Raw genomic sequence first — 16,009 nt, 5'->3', positions numbered from 1 at the left:
AAAATCTAGGTATTTAAAATTTCTCCTCTTGGCATTGACAGTCTGGTGGCAAGGAGATGGCAGGAGTCTGTTTTTAAGCAAGAGTCTCTGAGCATAGGCATATTCAGTGTTTAAAGGAGGCTTCCTCCACATTTCACTAGGAATGATGTATGTATCAAAAGCTGCAATTTGTGTATTGTGGTCTGAGTTTGAATCATGGATGTGCAACCCATGTTTAAGAGAGAGACAATGTTGCCCTGGTTCTCTGGCCAGAGCCTTGAGGCTCTGTAGAAATGCCACAGTGCTTGGTGAGTCCTTTCTTCCTTCCTTCATTCCTTCCTCCTTCCCTGCCTCTCCCCATCCCTCCCTCCTTTTCTTCCTCCATCCCTCTCTCTCTCCCTTCCTTCCTTTTTTCTTCCTTCCTTATTTGCAGGTATGCACGACTGGGAGAGAAGAGGAGTATATGTTTATTAGAATGTTATCATCTGCTGTGCTGTTTCTGACTTTCTCAGTCATTAAAAAGTGAAAGCAACATCTTTAGCCTTTCTAGACCTCTTCTTCACTATCTTTACAATTTGGAAGACCTTCACAGGAGTGACGTAGGAGACCAAAAGCTATTATTTGTTTGTAAAGCAGTATATCGTGGTAGTCAAGAGACTAGTCTTGGGGTCTGGAGAAGCTGGGTTCAAATGCACACACCATACTTTCTAGGAGTCTGACATTGGGCAGACTGAATAGTCTCTTCAAGGCTCAGTCCCCCACCTACCAAACCAGATTAATAATTTCCACTTCAAAGAGTGGTTGATATTATTAAATGACTTTGTATATGCAACATGAATGGTATATAGATCGTGCTCAATAGATGATGAGGATGCTGTTTATCATTTCATTTAATAGAACATGTTGGGCGATGTCATGAAAATTTATGCAACTACCTACTCTGTCCACCCACCCTAAACCACTTATGACCAACTGGGTGTAACACAGCTGACCAGGGAGAGGGTTGAAGGCGATGTCTACACATCAGTGCAGATCTTAGTGATTGCTAAGCTCAAACTGGTGCCCACAGTTACTATCACTCTAACATCCTGATCTCAGCCGCGAACAGGCCACATCTACACTTTCAACCTGTAGTTGTTTTAAAATGAAGAGCAGCAAAAGCAACATTTAGAATCATCATGACATGTTATAGAGAAGCCCTTAGAGATGATTAGTCCAACTTGCTCATTTTTCAAACCTGTGCTGTCTAATATTGTAGCCACTAGCCACATGTGGCTACTGAGCACTTGGGATGTGGCTAATTTGCATTAAAATATGCTGTAAGTGTAAAATATACACCATATTTTGAAGACTTAGTACAAAAGTAAACGTAAAATATTGCCTGAATAATTTTGTATTGGTGACATGTTGAAATTACTATATTTTCGACATATTAAATAAGATTAAAATTAATTTGCCTTGTTAAAACTTTATTTTTAATGTGGGGCTACTAGAAAATTTAAAATTACATATGAGTTCCCATTTGTGGCTCACAGTATGTTCTTACTGGGCAGCACTGTTTCAAACAAATCAAATTAGGCATAGAGATGTGAGGTGACCTGCCTGAGATAGCCCAGCTTTCCTCAGCAGAACGCAGATGTGATTCCAGATCGCCCAGCTTACAGGGATTTCTCTCTAAACCTGCAACCTCCTTTCACTAAGGATTTTTTTTTAGACTGTAGAATTGGGTCCCTGATTGTGTCTGGGTCCCTGAAAACTGAAGTATCTTCAGAAAACACTGCCAGCATCTCCTATGTGACTGGCTGTGCTTTTTTGTTGTTGTTGTTACTGCACTGCCTGGGAGACTGTGCTGCTGTTATCCATTTCTTGCTTCGGTTACAGAAATTGGTATTGTATCTAAAACAATTGCTGTTATTAACAGGTTAAGCTGCTGGGATGTTAAAATAAAGGCTGCCCAGCTTTAGTGCATTTTGTTGTAATCATCTCCCAGATGCCTTGTCGGAAATCAATTCAAGTTCAAAACTGGCTGGAATTGGGAGGTCAAGGCTTTGGCAGACTAAATATTTTATCTTCTGCTCATGTCTGGAGCTTTTAAAGATGTGGACTGGGGGCTCTTTTCTCATACCCCATCTGGACAAAGATGATTGGCTTTGCCATTTTGCCCAGGTTAGGACAAGGTTAAAATCAATTATAATCAATTATTAAGAGTCTTCTGTGGCCACATGGCTTAAAAGGGGATTTTAAAAGTTTCTCAGTTCTGAAACATGCATATCTTAGTTGCTGCTGGAGATGTTGTTATTCTAGAATGCCAAATATAGATGTTATCAGCATCAGGAGTAAATACGCAGAATTTCTACTTTCTATTTCCTTGATACTTATGTCTCAGGACAATGAGAAAAAGCTAAAAAGGCTGAGATAATCATCGTTCCTGCACCAAGTTGAAAAAGCTTTTTACCTTTTTATATGTGTTAGACAACTGGAGCTACTTATAATTTGGTCACATTGTCAAATTATTTCCCAGGAATTTATTGAGAGGCTTTGTTCAGTTGTTACGTGATCATTTGCAGTGTAAATGCACATGTAAGTGCTTAATCTAAGGTGCTTCGGAAGAATCACAGATTTCTAATTCCACAGTAATTTCAAGACAAGCTAGATCCAGCCCTTAATTTTACGAAAAGGAAAGTGAGGCTCAGAGAATTTAAATGACTTCCCCCAATTCGTACAGCTACCCAAAGGGGGAATCACATCTCCTAGTTCATAAATGCACGTGTGGCCCCTAAACATCCAAGTGAATCTTTCCTTTTTACAGAGTACTTTCATACGATAATAATTTTCTTCATGATGATTTGAGAAGAAAACTTATTGGTACAAAATGAATATCATTCTAAACCTTGGACCAAGATATGAACTCAATAAACATAATATGATTTTAAAGTGTTCTTAAAAGGTCACTTACCTTTCTCCTTCATCTCATTTGCCATGAATGGAAAGCCCTTCTACTTTCAGGTTTTGTCTAGACCCAGTAGCTTAGGGTTCAAAATGCTACCAGAAAAATATTCCATTTTATTCAGAATCTATTTAGAAGAAGATCTCTAGAAAATATACTAGCATTTCTACGAAGACACATCCAATACCAACTATTAAATGGAGAGCATGGACTAGGGTGAACTGGTCCAGGGCGAGCCCATCATGAGCGAACACTACCAGATATTGTCACAGTAAGCTCCTTATCCTTGCAATATACTTCAAAAAAGAAGAAAAAAATTCAATATTCCTAATTTGAGAAAAGGAAACCCTTGGAATTGGGGGGGTGGGGCATACCTTTGAATTTTAATATTTGCTTGTCATTCCATGAGCAAAATGAAGACCCTATAGTTATAGTTACTGCCACCAAGCTCACGTTGGCAGTAGAACAAAGGTATGATATATGTAAAGCTTTTACAAAATTAAAATTGTAGGGCCACAGGCATAATAATTGTGTAGAAATCAATGAGACACAATGTAGTAATGGTAAGATCACAGTTCAGCACAGACAGACCTGGTTTTGTGCCTAGTTCCACCATTACTAGCTTTTTGGCCATGGACATGTTACTGACCCTCTTTAACTTCAGATTTTCATATGGAAAATGGGAGTACTAATTATGCTAACCTCAGGGAGTTGTTTGAAGATTAAATGAGGAAATGTCTGTAAAGCATGTATCACAAAGCTTGGTGTAGAGCAAGCTCCAATAAATTTTAACTATAATAATGAAAACAAATAATAATTATTATCAGCAGCAAGAGCAGCAGCCACAGTGATAATATGTATATATCCTATTTCTAACATTGTATTATTTTCTTTTGGATCTATATGTACACATATGGGAGAGAATTGCTGCAATGTCTGTTAGGATCAAAAGTTCTGGACGAATTTTTCACCGTGGTTTATTTCACAGGAATGTAATTCATGTGGTTGAACTCTTCAAACCTTTCTCTCTGTTGAAAGACCACATTGTTCGTTTGGATCATTTGGTTTGATTCTAAGAACAGTTTTTTCCCTGTATGTGCAGGGACAACATGATTCTGATATTCCAAGGGCTAATTAATTGGTAGAACTTCTTACACTTTCTCTTTGCATTCAATCTAAGTTTGTAGGGCATTGTCTTAGATAAGCTTTTAAAACCTTTGAAACCCAGTGGGGAGCATAATGCAGTGGGTACGGAACATATAACGGTTGTGGAGTAAGACAGACTGCCACTGATTCGCTGTGTCTTAGGCAAGTCAGTTCACTTACCTTAGCCTCTGATTTCTTATATATAAAATGGAGAGAATACTTTCTAATATCCTTCTGAGTGTTAAAATTAATATAATGCAATAGACCTCTTAGCACAATGCCTGATGCATGGTAAACGATTCTTGGGTGGCAACTACGATTTTTATTTTGCGTATTCATACAACTCATAAACTATGATACTTGTTTCAGGACAGTGAATAAACGTTTAAGTTATATCCACTTATAGTATCAGTCCACAAATATTGATTGATTGATAACTTATATGTGCCAGAAACTGTGCTAGACTTGCAGGGGGAGATGGTGAGCAAGAGACACAGCTTTAAAGAATGAAGAGGGGGGTGTTGGGGGTGCTGAGGGAGAACAAGTGATTTCAGTAAATTACATTATAGTTTCACTGCGCATTGATTCTCAGTGGGCTTGGTAGCTGATTTGGCTTGTCTCGCTGTAGCTATCAGCTCAGAGGAGCGACCTTTGGAATCTGTGGATTCCACGTACACGTGCTTTGCTTTGAAGTTGTGCAGGCCTTTGCCCTGTGTTTACATAGCTCCTCCATCCAGACATCTCAAGCACTTAAAACGCTCAGAAACCTAGTGTGTAACTTCCTAGTTGAGAAGAGAAACTGAAAATGTACTCTACCTGCTAGAGTGTTGACATAGCAACAGATAAAGAAGCTCAAGAAAACTACTCTCCATTTTCTAAGGTACCCTGTGATGTCCTGTCCTTTATTTTCCTTGCCTGGCTATAATTTCTTCTTCACTGGTTTTGCATCTAATAAGATGAACATTGAGCATTTGCAGTACATTTGTCATCTGCTGCCAATTATAAGCTACAGATCACCAGCAGGGCCTGCCGTCTCTGCATTCAGCACCAGCCTTTCCCCATTGTACTTGGATCTGCTGGCTTAGTACCAGGCTTGGATGCATAGGAAGGTGTAATGGAGAATGAATAACCCTGTTTAGTTTTATTGGAGCAGAAAGTATTTTGAAGGAATGAGTAGCACTCAAGGAGACTCCTATTTCCCTTACCTTTGAGAAAAGAGCACCCTGTGTTTTAAGTAGTGTTTCATGTGTTATGCACCATATCCAAAGAGTAAATGCAGAGATGAAAGCTTCAATTTACTCTGTACAGTGAAAATAGAAATCCGGAAATGTCATCTGCTTCTCATTTAAATGTATTTTTTCTAATTATTTAGATGTAGAGAGGCATCAAGCCAGGTTTCAATCAACAACAAAGGTCTTGTGTTATCTAAACAAAACCTCATTCCTGAAGCCACTGGTCATAACACTCAAAGTGGCTTAAAGACCTCAACATGGCTTTTAATGCAAAGTAGTTGTATAGCCTGGGTCATGAGCAATATTGTTTTTGTTTTTGTTTTTTAAATCAAGTTTGAAAATGTGGTGAAATATTAGTAAAACTATATTTCCTGATATCTAAAAACACTAGATAATTTAACTTTGGTTCTGAGTCACCCACCTTTTGAAGAATAAACCTTGGAATCCTGACTTCTATCTCTTGTTTTTAATGGAGAAGAATAAAGACCCTTTGGTGTCTTTGGATGCTTTGATTGTATGGATTAGTTATTAGAAGCACATGCAAGAATGCATTGCCTCAAATATTAACTGATGTAATTATGATTCCCTCAATTCCATGACTCACAAAATAGAAGGGTCTACAATAAAGAAATGTTTTTTCAGAAGCTCTGCCACTATTCACAGGTGAATAGATACAGTGGAACTTAGGAGAGAAAGGAATTAGAAATTTTGAGGAAAAGGGCAACCAACAAGTTCTCTCAGCAGCGGATGTGGATGTAGGAGCCCAGCCAGTGTGGTAGATCTGTAGCTTCTGGACATGGATCTGCACAGCCTAGATGATTCCACAGCCAAGATGAAGACAGAAGCAAAGCAAGGCCTAAATGAAGACAGAGAGGGCTGGCTTTGGTTACTTTATAAATGGTGTTTGCAAGGCAATGTCAGAAAATGAAGCTCTCTCTAATTCCTTTAACCCCTTCACCTGCTGAGGACAAGGCTTCTAGGTGCTCTTCCCTACAGCTCCGACAGCAGACTGACTTTTAAGAGGAGTTCATCGCTTGTCTGCTAATTACTCTCTGAAGAAATTCCGGCTGAGTAGGACTAGAGGCTGAAAAGATGTTGCTTTGGGAAAATTGTATTTTATATTCCTTTTTGGATAATTTTCAGTATGTTCTATAGATGTAAATTGAAAAGTTTTTCAAAAAACTTCTCTCTCTTTCTCTTCGGCTCGCCCACTATTCCTATTTTAGTCTGTTTTACTAGCTCTCCAATCTACTGCACTCATGACCCCCTCTGATATATGATAATTGAATTTAGAGCGAGAGTTTACATTTTTATATTTTTATGTGATTTATAACCTGCCTAATTTCAAAAAGGATTTGAGGTAGCAAGAGTAAATGGCACTGGGAGTTCCACTGATATTTTTCCTCTGTGTTTGGCCCATATTCTTTTAGTCTGCATACATTTCCATAACTTGGAGCAAGGATCATATTTGGATGACCTTTTGTCCAGGGTAGAATTCACAGAATTGCAGGAGGTGGAAAATGAATTCCTCAGTATTTACAAAATCACTGAAGGCACATCTGAATGAATTAAATATTCTGCCCAATCTTGGTAATGATTCTACTAATTGTATTGTTTTGTACTTGAGACAGGTCTCCTGTTTGGGGAATTGGGCAAAGAAGGGGATGAGAAGGTTTAATTGCTTGGATTGCTGTGTGACTTTGGGCAAATCACTGACTACTCTGAGCTCTAGATTCTACATCTGTTAAATGGGGATGATAAACCAACACCATCTTTATTATAGGGTCATTGTGGGGATCAAATGAGGTAATGTACGTGCAGGAGCTTAGTAAACAGTAAGTCACTATGTATTATGCAGTTAGTGTGGGTGAATGCTTTATTTACTTCAATCTCAGCTTCACACGGTGAGAGAGACCAGGCCCTAGCTCTCCGCGATGCTCTATGAAAAGTGCCTCATTGTGTTTGGGCTTTATTTATTGAATGCATTTGAATGAGCGATCATTCTAAGAGCAGAGAGTCATTCAATTTGATTTCACAATGGGGTGATGGGTGAGACTGGAAACTACATTCTCAAATGCATTATCCAGAACACAGGAAACAAAACCACTTTTTAAAAGTGAGTCATCTTTAATATCTCATACCAGTTTTGAAATACTTCATTCATTCTTTTTTATAGGAAACTCTTAATTGAGAATGTTATAAACCGGTTTGCAGAGAGAGGCAATCACAACTTGGAAATTAAGTGGAGTAATTTACAAATAGGTTTTTGTCTGACTGGAGGTTTTAGCTTATTCACGATTTGCTTTTAGCTTATCTTAGCAACACATGCTCCCTTTTCCCCACCCTGTTGGCAGTATGTATTTTGGGTGCCCAATATATGCTGAACATGAAAAAACAGTTTTCCACGTGTTGCTTTCTCCTGGTCTCCATTACAGAGTCTTTCTGACTCTTTTGTTCTCAAAAACAAATACTAATCACTTTCATCATTCTTCAAGACCCTCTATCTTCTCACCTCACCTGTCTACTGTCTATCCAACTTTCTTTCTATGTGGGCCGTTCAAATATGTCGTGAATGAACGATCTTGGGCCCCCTTCCAGCCCTTCTCCATGAAAACAGCCTTGACCCGAGTCCAGAGTGAGTTCTCTCTTCTCTTGATTTCTTAACAACTTACAGTCTCCATAATTTAGCACTTTAGAAAATATAGTCTTTTCCCCTTGCTTGGAAAAAATATCTTGTTCCTCCTCCCCACCCCAACTATATTACAAGTTATGTGAAGAGTGCGGACTTCTAAGTCGGATGAACTTGGGTGAAACCCTAGTTTTGCCATTTTCTAGTTGTGGCACCTGGGATGATAATAATAATAACTTCATAGTGTCGTTGAAAGAGGTAAAAGAGACAGCTTATAAGAAGCATAAAGCACATAATATGAGCTCATTAAATTCTTGTTCACAGATTAATTCATTGATTCTTCTCTAGACAAAGCTTTCTCTTTAAGGAGAAGAGGAAAAGAAAGAATTCTCTTTATTATAACCAAAGATGCATTTTCCCCTAAACTATGACCCCTTCAACTATTGAAGATCCTGTGAACTTTCACTTAATTTCAGTCTTGCAGCTTTGTCAAGTGTTCATTGCTTTCAGTTCATTCTTTTTGACAAACATTAATTGAGATTCTATTATGTGGCAGGTATTGTGCTTGACACAATCAAGAAAATGTCTATTAAATACAAAATCCCTGTCTACAGACTTGTGAAATACTTTTTTAAGCCATGGATTCATACAGTATTCCTCTCTCCCGCCCCCATGTAGATTTGCCGTCTTAAAAATTAAGCCTGGGTGGGGGAAAAGAAAGTATCTATGGAAAGAATCCAGTGGATTATAGCTTTGTAGGTTGCTTTTAACAGGCTAAGCACCTAAGATACTCTTTGTGCAAGGAATAAGCCACATCCCACATTTCATCCCACAGCTACTGTGATTACATTAACGTATTTTTTACAGTCACTATGCCTCATTTTACATCATTTGATCCCCTTTGTTTTTATTTTATTAGGTGTGGATCCACCATTTCAACTCATAATTTCCAGTTTCCCTCATTTTATTTTTCCACATGCAATCCATTTGGTCATAAAACAATTGATTCAAAAGCAATATTTAGCTAGCCTAACAGTATTAATAGTCCACTGCCAAAGATTCCTGACTAATTTATCTTTTTAAAGGACACAGTATTCATGTAGTTTTCTAACTAGAATAGAGCAGCTTAAGAAAAAACAGACAAAACAACTTTGCATTGATGATACCCAAAGCTCAATAATTGTCTATCTGTGCCCATTTGGAGTAACAAATAGCCCACGGATTATTATTGACTTTGGTAGTTTCATAGAACTTTCAGGTTGAGAAATACTATCTAGTCAGTTGTTCCTCAGATTGTGGTCCATAGGCCAGCAGCATCGACATAAGATGGGAGCTTGTTAGGAATGCAAAACCTCAGACCCTTTCCAGACCAACCATGGCAGAATCTGTATTTTAACAGAATCCTCAGGTGATTTGTAAGTTCCTTAAAGTTTTGAAGTGCCACTCTATTTCACCTTCACCTCTGCCCTCCTTTTAAGAGATGAGGAATTTCAAACTCGGAGTTAGTGCAGAGCTAAGACTAGAATCTCAGCCCCCTGACTCCAAGTTCAACACTGTCTTCTATATCCAGGGCTGCCTCAGTAACTCCCTAACTCTCAGGGTGGAAGTAAGTGGTTCTTGCCCAATTTCTGCCTACAGATCTGGCCTTGTCTTGCCTTACTTTGCTGGTTGACATTTGGTGGTCTAGAAAAGTAGACTTCAAGATTAGAGAATGCCTTTCTCTTTCACCCCCAGTCCTCTTGTATGGGAAGCTGTTTGGCTTATCATTCTATATCGTATAACACCTCCCAAATAAGAATGAACGCTTAATGAGGCCAGAACCATTTGTATTGTCATTAATATTTGTCAGCATCTATGATAGGAATTTTACCATCTGACATTCTTTCCCCAACTCACAGCTCACAATTGTATAGTACGTCTCCACTCATACAAGGAGGATTGAAAAGGCTGTGCCAAACCCTTTTAACACAACAGTCCCCTGAAGGGCTGTAATATTGTTCAGTGGTAATATCATCCCTATGCATTTTATCTTGTACATGAAATCTGGGCTAATTATCATTTTCTCCTACAGTACATTTTAGACCATTGTGTTTTTGTGTCCCTGCCTAGTTCATTAAGCAGGGTTTTACAGCTCCTCCAGTAACAGGATTGCTATTGACACTTTCATTAGACCCATAATTCAAATGCTTGTCTGCCTTCCAAATGGAAGCCTCTCAGTCCAGAACCACAATCTGGCCACCGACCGTATGTTGGCTTTTAGAACTGTCATAAACTCATCATCACATTCAAGTTCTTGAAGGGTCAAAATCTGCTTTCTTGATGAACTGTCTCCATCCAACAAACAGTCAACGTGTTCTCCAAGAATAGTCAGCCAAGCTTTCTCTGTCGCTCTCCGAAAACTCTTCCAGACAGTTCTCAGTATAATAGTGTGACTGTAACGCAAATAATCATTTGTATTTAAATATTAATTCCCTGCCCCATTCATTCATTCATTCATTCATTCTGTTATTTCATCATTTAAGATCAATATACCCAATATTATGGCAGATGCTGTAATGATTTCAAGATGAATAAGATGGTCTCTGCCTTGGAGTATCTTATAGTCTAATAGATGTGTATATAAATCATTATACAATTAAGTGGAATGTGAAAAATTTCACCACTAGGTTGCCAGCAAATGGAATGGCTATAATTACAGATAGCTGTGCTCAAACTAATGGCCGTTATCAACACTGTTTTCTCGCCAATGGTGCAAATGGAAATAGCCTCAACCGGCCTAAGTAAAACTGCATATAGGTATGAAATATATCACAGAATGTAACTTAGGAAGAGATGAAGTGGAGTGCCCAGAAATGATTCCAATGGGCATTAGAGAGATGATGGGGCTTCTCTAGAGACGGTCATTGTTCTGGTGATCATGAAAAATAGTCTTTGCTTTTTCAGTAGTGTTTTGTTTTTCTCTCTGACAAGGTTCAAGAAAAGGTTGAAAGCAAGTATCTGATTTAATTTACAATAAAGCTTTTTAAGGGTGCCTAATAGACAACAAAAATTTCTGCTTTTAATTTTTGAGGAAGTAAATCTTAGGCCTTTGTGAAGGAGCAGGAAATCTGAGTAGACCTATGTAGCTTCAGTGTGCAATTGAGGTTTTCAACCTTTACAAATTGCTTTTAGCTATTTAATTGAACATACAATTGTAGACCATATATTTCAATGTGGTTAATTGTGTTTGATTTAAAAGGCTGCCAATTGAGTGTTTTGCATTTACTTTCTGGCCAATCAAATCAAAGAGAAAAAAATTTCTTTTGGGATAGTTTTTACCTTCCAGATAGCTTTGCCTTTAAGAAGAAAACAAAGAGAGGAAGAAATGGAAAAGCCAAAAGCATAGTCCTGTACCATTTCTTCAAGTCCTTTCTTGGTTCTTAGCCTTGCCTGAGCACACACATTGGATTATCTACCTCATTTGGTTTCCTCCAACTAGTCTCATAGAAGGAGTCCTGAAACAGAAAGGTCCTTTGCTGGAATGGACTCAGACCATTAAGCAGAAGAAGGGTATGAAGGTGGACTCTATTGCTGATTGGGGTAATCTGGCTTCATTTTGAAGTAATACTGCTGTGGTGTTGGAAAATGACTTCAGCATTTTTCCCAGCACATTTCATTCTACTGCATGTGCCTTCGTAAACATGTCCAATCTCATGATGGAGGTCAACAACAATGTAGGGTTTAGAAATCGTTGCTTGGAAATCACACTCACTTAAACACCTGAATCTGTCTATCAGCCGTGCCGTAGCTTATTCCAAGCCTATGCAGAAGAGTGATTTGCACTCTCCCTGCTTTTCATTTCAAGTAGCATCACTCACTTTAAGCCAGATATTCAGGCCTCTTCAGAAGCCTCCAGGGTGAAGGACAAGTAAGAAGAAGCTTATCGAATCTTTCACAACTGTGGCTGGCTACATCTACTGCATCAGACTCATTATCTCTGTCTCTGCTATTTTATTTTAAAATCACACATTCTTCCTTTTATGTGGCAAATAATGGGGATTTTGCTGCAAAATTTCATGATCCCAATGGCTCTTTTGTGGTTCTATACATTTAACTGATCACACTCTGGGTTGAATGCTGGACCAGAATGACTGGGGTTGGAGAAGAGCACATAATGTTTATTTTTGCAGTTCCCTCCACTTTGAATGATCTTCTCTTGTCTTTTATAAGCTCAGGTTGCATAACTAAATTCTGGTTTTTTCTTTTTCACTCACAGGGACTTACCAGTTGGGCTTCTTCCAGAGCTGAAAACCGATTACAAATAGGAAACAGATTTCACTACTGGACTTGAACTCCACATAAAAAACAACAAGATCCTCAAAATAATTGAAAAAGATCCTCACCAAAGCGTAGATGCAATGAATGGCAGGATCTCAAGAGGTAAGAAGTAAATTTCTAATGAAAACATGTTTGCTGTGTGGTGAGGTATACAGAAAATGTACTTCCAGGCTAAAAGTAGTATTCTTTCTCAGGAAAGGGTCAGGGCAGGGAGGATCATTTCTAATTAGAAAAACATCCTGGATGATCCAGTCTCTTTTTTCTCTGGGCCTGTTCATTTCATCTAGCCATTAATTATAGAAATATTGCAGAATGCTAGATTCTTTCTAAAGACATCATTTTGGGGGAAGGGTATCCTTAGTAAAGGAAACATCCTCCACAGAAAACACTCAGGAGGACTTTTGCCAATTTCTTGTGCTTCACAGGTTGTGGAGCCCCATCTTGAAAACCTATTTCCAGGATGACAAGGGATCAAATAAGGGGCAAAGGGCAATAAAGTTCTCAAACCCTGTTTGTCTTGATATTGGGTAAAAACATAAAAAGCATGTGGAATGGGCTCCCCAGAATATACAAAGATCGTCTTGGGTAGGCATCTGGCGTTTTAACCTTTCCCAGTGTGAAAAAATAGGGGAGGAATATACACATATGAATGAAGTGGTCTCAGTCTTTTCTCTTTTCTGGCGTATTAAACAGTTTAGTGGCTTCATCTATTCTATCCTGCCAGGAAGCATCTATGAGTTGCCAGATTCCTTTCTTGGGGTTTTTTGGAAGCAGAATCTGAAAAATAGGGAAAGGATAGGAGGAAAAATGTTATGGTGACTTATTCTCATGAGGAAAGCGGTGAGTTTGGAACATAGATAGGAAAGGCATTCAGTCCCCCAGAGGAAAAGGGCAGAAGTGGGTGGGCTTGGTACCTGAAATGTGGATGTGAGAGATTGTACTGAGCAAGGATGTAAGATGAGGATTTGAGGAGGTGATGGGAGCAATTATGAGAAGGATGGTGGCGACTGAACTCTCAGAGTGAGCTATTCAAGGGGAGCAGAGTCTTAGGAAATGAGAGAAGCTGGGAGGTGTTAATAGTAATTGCCATGGACTGTATCCTTGGATCTCCATTCCTTCAGTGAGTGAGTAAAGGGTGGAATCCCCTAATTTTAAATGCAATGCCACTTTGGGTCTGAACACATGAGTACAGCCTTTGATAAGGTTTCACCCATGAAGCAAATATTCCACTGGGCACCTTGGCAATGGGATTCCTTTTAAAATGTCATAGCGTCTTCTCAATGCCCAAGCCTTAGCTCAACCACTGGATTTCCAGCTTTCTTCATATGGCCTAGTTTGTAAAGAGCAGATTTGAGAAGCAGGTGTCCTAAGCTTTAGCCCTGGAGGAACCACTAATTTGCATGACCCCAAGTCATTCACCTAAGGTAATGATGCGCACTAGTTGTGAACACAGGACTGTAGAGTCATATAGTTTTTGCACAAGCTACTTAATCTTCATTATGCATTACTAGTTCTCATATCTATAACACTGGGGCATTAGAAGAATCTCCCTCATGGAGCTTTTTAATGAGATAATATATGTGAAGCTTCACAGTAATGATTTCAATAAATGTTAGCCACTGTTGTTATAGTTTCTATTATTATTATTGGTAGTGGTGGCATTATTAATCCCTGGCCTTCAATTTCTTCATCTTTAACATGAGAGAACAAGACAAAATTTTCTCTATGCTCCCTTCAAGTTCCTAAAATGGTTTCTAAAATTCCTGAATTTAGGCACACCAACCACAAGAAACAGGCAATGGTCAATGAGACAACACTTTTCATGGTAAATCTCTTAGAAATATTTGGATTCTTTTAAAATGCCACCCTCTAGAGAGGGCCCAAGATTTTATTTAGCATGTGCTTTACTAACTTCAATATCTTTTTTTACAAGCATACTACTTGTACGCTTATTGAGTAAGAAGAAAAGAGTTGGCATTCTTCTCTTTCCATCTATAACTAAACTCTACTTGAACTATTTATGACTTACCCTATACATATGGAGACACTGTTAGTAGTTCTGCCTTTTCCTAAGAACCTATAGACTTCAAAGACTTTTAAGCTAATTCTTCTTTTTACTTGATTTGCTTGGTTTCATCTTGACCACAGAAATGTAATACCGATAGTTGTTGATTGGTCCCAGAATATATCACTGTCCCTAAATACATGAAATTAATAAAAGAAAAAAAAGAAATCAACATTGTTCTGAAAGGAAGGTAGTTAAAATTCAGAAAGAGAGATTCTTTAATTAACTTAATAAAATTACTAATGGAAGCATTTTAACTGCTAAATTTAATTTACTTGTCAAGATATCAGGCTACAAAGAGGAGGGAAGAGTAGGAACTCTGCTTTCCATTATGATGTACTCTATTATAGAATAAATTTGCTTAAAATGAAATATATCACCAAAAGCCATCAATGACATCTTAATTTGGAACAGCCAGTTGAAAAGTAATTAGACTATGAAGCAATCAGTTCTAGTAAATCAGTGTTTCTCTTTACATAAACGTACTTTTTTTTTTTTTTTTTTTTTTGCTATTTATTTACAGGGAAGACTTTCAGGTAGCAGGCAGGCAAAGATGCTGATTCTTTTGGCTGTCGGTGTTTTTACTTTACATTACCAAGCTGTCAAAACAAAATGTTTTATGATGGGATTAAAAAATGTATAAGCATCTGATTTGATTTAGTGTTTATATTTATATGTTGAACTTAGGAGAGTTTGCTTATCATAGGGGTTTAAAAGATTTACATTTGTCTGCTTCTTACTTCCAAAATGCTTTCCAGATCCACAGGCAACCCTGACACCTTACTTCAAGGAATGAGGCTCAGTCAAAAATCAAGCAAGCACTTTCCTTCTCCCTGCAGGGTCCCTCCTACATTATATAAATAAAGGAGGAGAATGTGTTGCTAATGAGACATAGATAGGGATGGAGGTGGGAGTGGATAAAATTAGCTGTTTGTTCAGTGTCTGACAATTCACTGGTAGGAACTTCTCAAAATGTAGCTGACCTTCCTAGAAGTGTGTTTGTTTATTATTATGAGAAGCTAATAAGGGGGATGGGTGAAACAGAAAATAATTTATATTTCATCTGATTTTGAAAAGTTAACATGATTTAGCTAAGAGGTATCAAAAATTTAAGTATCAAACTGTATTAAGAAGCACTTTTGGATAAATGTCTTTTCTGATCACCTCAGTACGCCTCTGAAGAAGACACTGTCATCTTCAGTTTATGGACAAGGAAACGGAGGCCTAGAGTGTTGAAGTGACTCGTGGAGATCACAGAGGTAGTTAATGGCGAGGCTGGGGCTAGAAGGAGAGCTTCTGGGCTCATGCTACTTTCTCTGTAACATCTGCTTCTGATGATGGAATCCCATCTGTTAGAGACGGAAGGGAAGAGGTGTGAGAAAAATAACTAGAGGAGATATCAATCACGCCGCAAAATATTTATAAAGGACTTCATTCAGATATTAGGGGAGTCACCATTGTCACCAGCCCTGAAAAACCAGAGAGGATGATGAATTATGCTAAAGAGCACATTGGCTCAGAAGATAGAGACTACCTCGCAATGCCATGCTTGTGTGAGTGTGCCTTATTCTCTAGTGGGAGAGAATGGTGTGTGAGAAGAAAGTAAAGGACAGTTTTATAGTGAGAAAAATAAGCTACACCTTGTTATGAAGGGAGAAATGTGGGGAAGCCTCTGAAACACAGTTCTAGGATCT

At 38.3% G+C, this 16,009-nt stretch overlaps 1 long non-coding RNA gene across 3 annotated transcripts in view; it reads left to right on the top strand.

Moving 5' to 3' along the window:
- LOC106829980 (uncharacterized) overlaps window positions 1-16,009 on the top strand; it is a 586,118-nt gene that overhangs the window by 375,566 nt on the left and 194,543 nt on the right. For all 3 annotated transcript variants that reach the window (XR_011504022.1, XR_011504021.1, XR_011504023.1), the window contains exon 3: window positions 12,189-12,352. This is a non-coding gene — a long non-coding RNA (uncharacterized lncRNA). The remainder of the gene's footprint in view (window positions 1-12,188; window positions 12,353-16,009) is intronic.

The sequence above is a fragment of the Equus asinus genome, chromosome 6, assembly GCF_041296235.1.
Source record: "Equus asinus isolate D_3611 breed Donkey chromosome 6, EquAss-T2T_v2, whole genome shotgun sequence".
In the NCBI taxonomy this organism is placed as follows: domain Eukaryota; kingdom Metazoa; phylum Chordata; class Mammalia; order Perissodactyla; family Equidae; genus Equus; species Equus asinus.
The sequence above is the reverse complement of the archived record's forward strand: the minus strand, read 5'-3'. Positions and strand labels throughout refer to the sequence as shown.